The sequence below is a fragment of the Dipodomys spectabilis genome, unplaced genomic scaffold (genome assembly GCF_019054845.1).
Source record: "Dipodomys spectabilis isolate Male_0828 unplaced genomic scaffold, ASM1905484v1 ptg000085l, whole genome shotgun sequence".
NCBI classification, from domain to species: Eukaryota; Metazoa; Chordata; class Mammalia; order Rodentia; family Heteromyidae; genus Dipodomys; species Dipodomys spectabilis.
The window spans coordinates 4,207,904-4,214,554 of record NW_024870762.1 but is presented as its reverse complement, the minus strand read 5'-3'; positions in this window follow the sequence as shown (position 1 = coordinate 4,214,554).

The following is a 6,651-nucleotide window of genomic DNA, read 5'->3' as shown; positions in this document are numbered from 1 at the left end:
AAGAACAAGGATTTATCTATTTATGATCCAGTACCAGGTACCTAGGGCTGTACTGGAGCCCCAAGGCCATATAACTCTGCCTGAATCCTCACCACAGCTGTGGCTGGGAAGAGCACCTGGCCAGCAGCTTTCCTGGGATGTAGGGAGTGAGGTTCTTCTGTTTTGGGCATCAGGAAGAGTAACATGAGATGGCAGCAGATGGTTTTCCCTCCACTTGGGGTTTAAGTGGGATGAGAAAAATGACTGGCTACCAAAGGTAGCTCAGGGAAATACATCCTTCTAAGGTCAGTCTTCCCTCATGAACTGGCCCTTGGATGTGGTTGCTTTATCCTTGTGTACTACTGCCCTGTCCACCTCTCATCCTCCATCAGAAGGCTTGTTTGGCACAGGGTCACTAGTGAGGCTTTGGAGTCTGACAGACCTGGGATAAAATGTGGGCTCATTCATTCATTCATTCAGTCAGTCAGTCAGTCAGTCAGTAAGTCTTCTGGGACTGTCTTTATGATTTCTTGGACTCCAGTGCAAAATAAAAATATGAAGTCTCTTGTTCAAAAATGAAGAAGCTGGGCTCTGGTGGTTCATGCCTGTGATCCTAGCTACTCAGGAGGCCCCTGCAGGAAAATCCATGGGACTGTTTTGTTATCTCTAATTAACCACCAAAAGAAGAAGGAGGAGGAGGAAGAAGAAAGAAGAAAAGAAAGGAAGGAAGGAAGGAAGGAAGGAAGAAAGGAAGGAAGGAAGGAAGGAAGAGGAAGGAAGGAAGAAGGGAGGGAGGGAGGGAAGGAAGGAAGGAAAGAAGGAAAGAAAGAAGGAAGGAAGGAAGGAAAAGGAGGGCTGAGAAGGTGGCTCAGTGGTAGAGTGCTGGCCTTGCATGCATGAGGCCCTGGGTTCAATTCCTCAGCACCACAGAAGCAGAAAAAGCCAAAGTGGTGCTGTGGCTCAAGTGGTAGAGCATTAGCCTTGAGCTGAAGAGCTGAGGGACAGCGCCCAGGCCCAGAGTTCAGGCCCCACGACTGACCAAAAAAAAAAAAAAAAGAAAGAAAGAAAAAGAAAAAGAAAGGAAAAGGAAAAGAAATAGTTGTAGTTCAAGCGATAGCTCAGGGACAGTGGCCAGGCCTTGAGTTCAGGGCCTAAGACCAGTGCGTGTGCGTGCATGCGCGCCCACACACACAAATATTAAAGAATTTGAAGACAGTGACAGCAGAGAATTAAGCCAAGTGTGACTGAGTGCTGGTGACTTTACATTGTTGTGGGACAACCAGGCTGATGAAGGCCTCTCACGTGTGGATTTTACAGGGATGTATTGAGGAAACAGACAACCACTATGCAAACCTACAATACTAAGAGCAATGCTTGAACATGTTAACTTGTTTACTAAATGAACAAAGTAATTTTGGATATGATAAGGTCCAGAGAGAGATCATGACAAGGTGAAGTATCTACAGAGATGTGGCTGGGTGAAGCCCCATATCTTGAGATTGATCTGGACCTGAGTCACTAAGGTCTGTACCACATGAAGGTGGGCAAGGAAGACAGGTAGAGGGACACAGAGGCCCTTACAGAAATAGACCTCTGTGTGTTTTAGTTCCTCTGAGCTCTGGTTTCTTCATTTTAAAATGAGAATTATAGCCAGGTGCTGGTGGCTCCCGCTTGTAATCCTAGCTATGAAGGAGGCTGAGATCTGAGGAAGCTGTTCTGGGCAGAAAACTCCCGGTGAGACTCTTATCTCCAATTAGCCATTCAAAAACTGGTAGTGGCACTATGGCTCAAGTGGTAGAGTGCTAGCCTTCAGCACAAAAAGGCTCAGGAACAAGGCTCAGGCCAAGCCCTGAATTCAAGCCCCACAACCAACAAAATAAAATATGAATTATAATAATAAACTAAAAACAGTATTTACCTTGTGCCAAGGCAGAGGAACTCATTTAGTTTCCTGCTGGCTCAAATGGCACTGCATTCCCCTTTTTGACAGGAGTGGAAACAGAGACACAGAGAAGATGGAGCATTAGGTGTGGGGGGGGGGGGGCGAGGAAGGAGAGTGGATATTTGGGATTTGAGGCCCCTGGCTCCTTATGATGTCATGGCAGTAAAACACCCATGCTTCCTCTATATCCCCATTATAAGATTTACCATATGGAGGCAGAATGGGCCAGCAAACTGTAACAGCTCTTATTTATCATTTTCCAAGGGGCCCTAGGGTCCTCTTGTTCTTGTTTTGCTTAGGCCCCTTTCCTCTCCCAGTATCATGGGTATTTTGAGCCAGAGTCTTGGCTTACTAGCTTGTCAATCACCCAGCGCCATTCTGGGCACATTAATGGGCGCTGCCTGGAAGGCGGCTCAGTGGTTCCAGCCCCTCTGGGAGTTGATGACCATTTCAACACCCACCTGCTAGCTGTCACTCACTCCACACTGAATGCAGCCTCCTCTGGCTCAGTAAAAACCCCCACTGGGGCTGCCCCTCCCCAGCCGTTTGGAATGGGTATTTGGGCTTTGTGGAGCCCTGGTAGCTCTTTATAGAAACCAGGCATTAGCAGGGGAGGAGAGAAAAGGAAGGGAGCTCTGCTTCAGTTTTTAAGTTATAATGATCCCAGTAATCTAGACACCAAATTGCACATTTAAATGGCTTGAAAGTAAAAATATCATTTTGTAATGCTGATGTTAATAATGTAAACATTAAAAAGGAATTAAATACTTAGCTTCATTGTGGGGCACAATTGCCTGATTTTTCTTCTTTTAACTTTGTTCAACTGGAGGAAAGAATTGGATAAGATATCAGATATGCTACCAAAAAAAAATTAGGGGACTGGGCTTGCATCAGAAGGGCCATTTAATGCCCTCAGGGGCAAGGTAATTTCAGGAGTCTCACTGGCATTGAAGGCGAGCTTTTTCAAAGGTCACATCAGTGCTCAGTTGGTCAGGATAGGCCTCTGTGGGGCTCGAACTGCAGCCTGGTGTACCCAAAGCCCTCAGCTCTGTTGAGGCATCCTGTCATTTGCCTCCTCAGGGATCTGCCTCCCTCCCTGCTGTGATGTCTAGCAGCAGCTTCTGGGCATGAGTGGTACACACCTGTTAGCTCAGCACTCAGGAGGCTGAGGCAGGGAGAGTTTGAGGCTAGCCTGGGCTACATAAGGAGACCCTGTTAAAAATGAATGAATGAAGCAGTTCCATCCCTTGACCTCTTTGGATTAAAGCACTAGTCACTATTGGACAGCAGAGCCTGACACACTAAAGTCTCACTAAGTGATTGTTGAATAAATGAATCTAAAGAGAAGGACATTAGCCTATAAATCCAGATCTCCTCCCCACCCCACCCCCATTCCTTTCTCCATCCCTGCTTGTCTGAGAAGGCTGAGGGAGAAAGTCTAGGGCAAATCAGGACCAGGTAATGTCTAGAGTTTGTTCTTGGATGAGCTCTTGAAGTGGCTTAGCGACAGAAGGGGAGGAGAGGGCTGAGAAATGCAGAATGACTGGGATGAGATTGGAAGCCAGGCTGGGAGTCAGGCTGCCTGGGCACCGGCTCAGCTCAGCATCATACCAAGACTGCCCCTCTGCTTCCTCCCTCCCCTCTACTTCTTGGCACCAACTCTTGCATTTCGGCTCTCTCCCTCGTCGCCTGGTTTATGTTTTTGACCACAGAGGATGCAGATTTAAATCAAAAGTCAGAAGTTTAGATCATTTTGAAGAGCTGCTGATGAGCGGTCTCGCCTCGCCATTTGTTTTATTAGACTGTTGCCTGCCCTTTCCTGCTTGGTCTAGAAGCTCCGTGCAGTTGGGAAAGAGTGATGGGGCTGCCAGGGCGCTGCCCAGAGGCCCAGGGCTTGCTGATGACATTGCATTATGGAAAAGCTGTAATAACATTCCACTCTTTAGCCTCCTCTTTAATCACCCAGGGGACACCAAGAGGGCCTGGGTAGGGAATGATTGGTCTCCCAGGCTGCCCCGCTCCCCTGCTGACTGTGGTAGAAGAGAAGAGCTAGCTGCTTCACTGGAATGGTGATGGCCTGGCTTTGCTCTTCCGTGTCACCTGTGCGTGAGGACCAAGTGATGATGAGAAGACTGAGGAAGGAGATGCTAATCAAACCTCCCAGCACTTCCCAGCAAAACAATGGTAGAGGATACTCCTAAGGAAGGAGGTGAAGAACCTGCAGCCATGGCACTGCTAGGCCCCTGCTATCCCTTATATACCTGCTTCCTTTGTATTACTCTCTCTCTTTAAATCAGATACCAGATTGTCATGAGGATCATGAAGAGACATTGTTGTAGAGACTGGCTAGGGTGTCATCAAACTTATTTCCTCTTTCCAGACTTAGCATTCAGCTGCAATTCAGCCCCCGAGCTTCTGGGGAGGGCCACATGACTAATTCTTGCCTACGGGTATGAGTGTGTCTTCTCTGTGCTATATAATTTTCCCCTGCCAACAGCAGCTGTCTGGACTGTGTGTGGAAGACAGTGGTTTCTCAGGCTAGAAGGAGCCTGGGTCTTGGATGACGGTGTGGAGCAGAGGCATTCTGCTGACCACAATAGAGTACAATGCTGCATTACTGATTCTTGGAAACTGTTTATTACAGCAGTTAGCCTATGCTGATTTATACTTGTGTATTAGATAGAAGAAAGCCACCCGGTGTGGGTAAGGGAGGCCAGCCAAGGGGCTCATGCATCTCCCAGGAAAAGGTAGAAGGCTCAGAGTCCTTTCTAGTTCTCTTGATCAGCGTAGTCACTCCCCATGCCTCTGTGCATCAACTCTATGTGACCAGCCCAGCTCACATGCTGCTCTGCGCAGGGAGCTTGAGACCCTGTCCCAGCCACAGGCAAATCCCACAATACCCAGAACTGAGAATGGGTGGAGGAACGGGAAGCTACAGGAGGGAGCTTTCGACCTTGTTAATGTGGTACTAGGTTCTCAAGCGAGAGAGGCCCAGAAGAGCTACTGCTGACCTGTAGCATACAGAGGTGTGTTTTGTCACTGGTGACTAGTTATAGACTGCCTCCTTTCTGCCACTCAGTATGCTTTGGCAGCACTCTTCTGCCATTGTCAATGACATCATTACCTTAGTTAAATATAATATAGGAAGTTAACTTGTTTTTTTTTTTTTTTTTGCTGGTCCTGGGGCTTGAACCTGGGTGCGGCCCCTGAGCTTCTTTTACTCAAGGCTAGCACACCACCACTTGAGCCACAACTCCACTTCTGGCTTTTTCTGAGTAGTTTATTGGAGATAAGAATCTCATGGACATTCTTGGCTGGGCTAGCTTCGAACTGTGATCCTCAGATCTTAGCCTCCTGAGTAGCTAGGGTTACAGGCATGAGCTACTGGTGCCTGGCCTTAACCTGCTTTTAAATCCAGATTGTATATTCCAAAATTAAACTATATGTATCTATGTATGAATGTATGTATGTATGTATCTGTCTATCTCTCTCTCTCTCTCTCTCTCTCTCTCTCTCTCTCTCTCTCTCTCTCTCTCTCTCTATCCATCACCATCAAGGCTACTCTTTCCTTGTATTGATGTAAATGTTGGAAAGTTGATGGCAAGTACCCATTAGAATCCACCAAAAACTTAATTTTCCATTATATGAAGTTCAAATGAAAAGATCCCTTCTCTGACCTGGTGCCTGCCTTGCAGAGATGTACAAATATTTCATTAGCCACCACTCCCATCCAGGCTCCCTGAAGGGTTGGAGGAAATCAGCAAACTATTCTTGCTCTATACTCTGGTTGCTCATAAATTGGAACTTCCATACAGTGTGATGATCAGAATAAACAGACAGGGTAATAAGGCACACCAATAATCACTGGTGACCTCAGCAATTTTATTAACAAATTTATTTCCCTAATTGGGAAACATATCTCAGTGCTGGACTCAAGGGCATTATAATAGTTTCCACACTGCAAAGGAAGGAATTAATTAGAACTGTTTGCTCTTATTTCGTATTTACACTTGTCCACCAGTCTTGTAAACATTGCCCCCGGTTTCCTGGGTCTTTGCTTTCAACCACCCTATACCCTTCCCCAAATAAATAAGTAGAAAGCAGAGAATATGGCTTAACACCAGTGTTTCTTCCTGGTGTGTACCCCGCTCCCACTGGAATCTACATTTCATGGTCAGAGTCATTTTATGGTCAAAATGTGGTAGAATCATTAGTTCTAATAGGCCCTGAGAAGTCTGTAAAGAAACCCTCTTTTCCACAGGCAAAGATGGAGAATCAGGGTCTTGGTTTATCAGTGCTCATGCCTAGACCTGTCCATAACCCATTTTGTTTATCATTTTGGAGCACTGCAATAATAATAATAGTACATCATGTATGGCACATGCTCTGCCAGTGAGCTACAACCTCAGCCCATGTCCTTGTCCCTTTAGAACATCAGTACAAAGCACATGAGATGGGCAAATGTGATCCACCTCCTCTAGTACCTCCTACAGTTTCTCGTAGAAAGATAAGAAGCATTAACTAGCACTGTCTGCCTGTGGAGCAGGCAACCCACACAAGCAGAAAGTCCATGAACCTGGGAACTCATTCTTCAAGGTTTCTTCTAGGAGGGATTTTTGCTTTGTAACTTGCAAGGACTACAGCATGATAAGCATTTGTAGATGCAGATATGCCAGACCTGCTGTGGTGCTGGCTTCTGACAGTGCTGCATCTCTCAATGTGTCCCACAT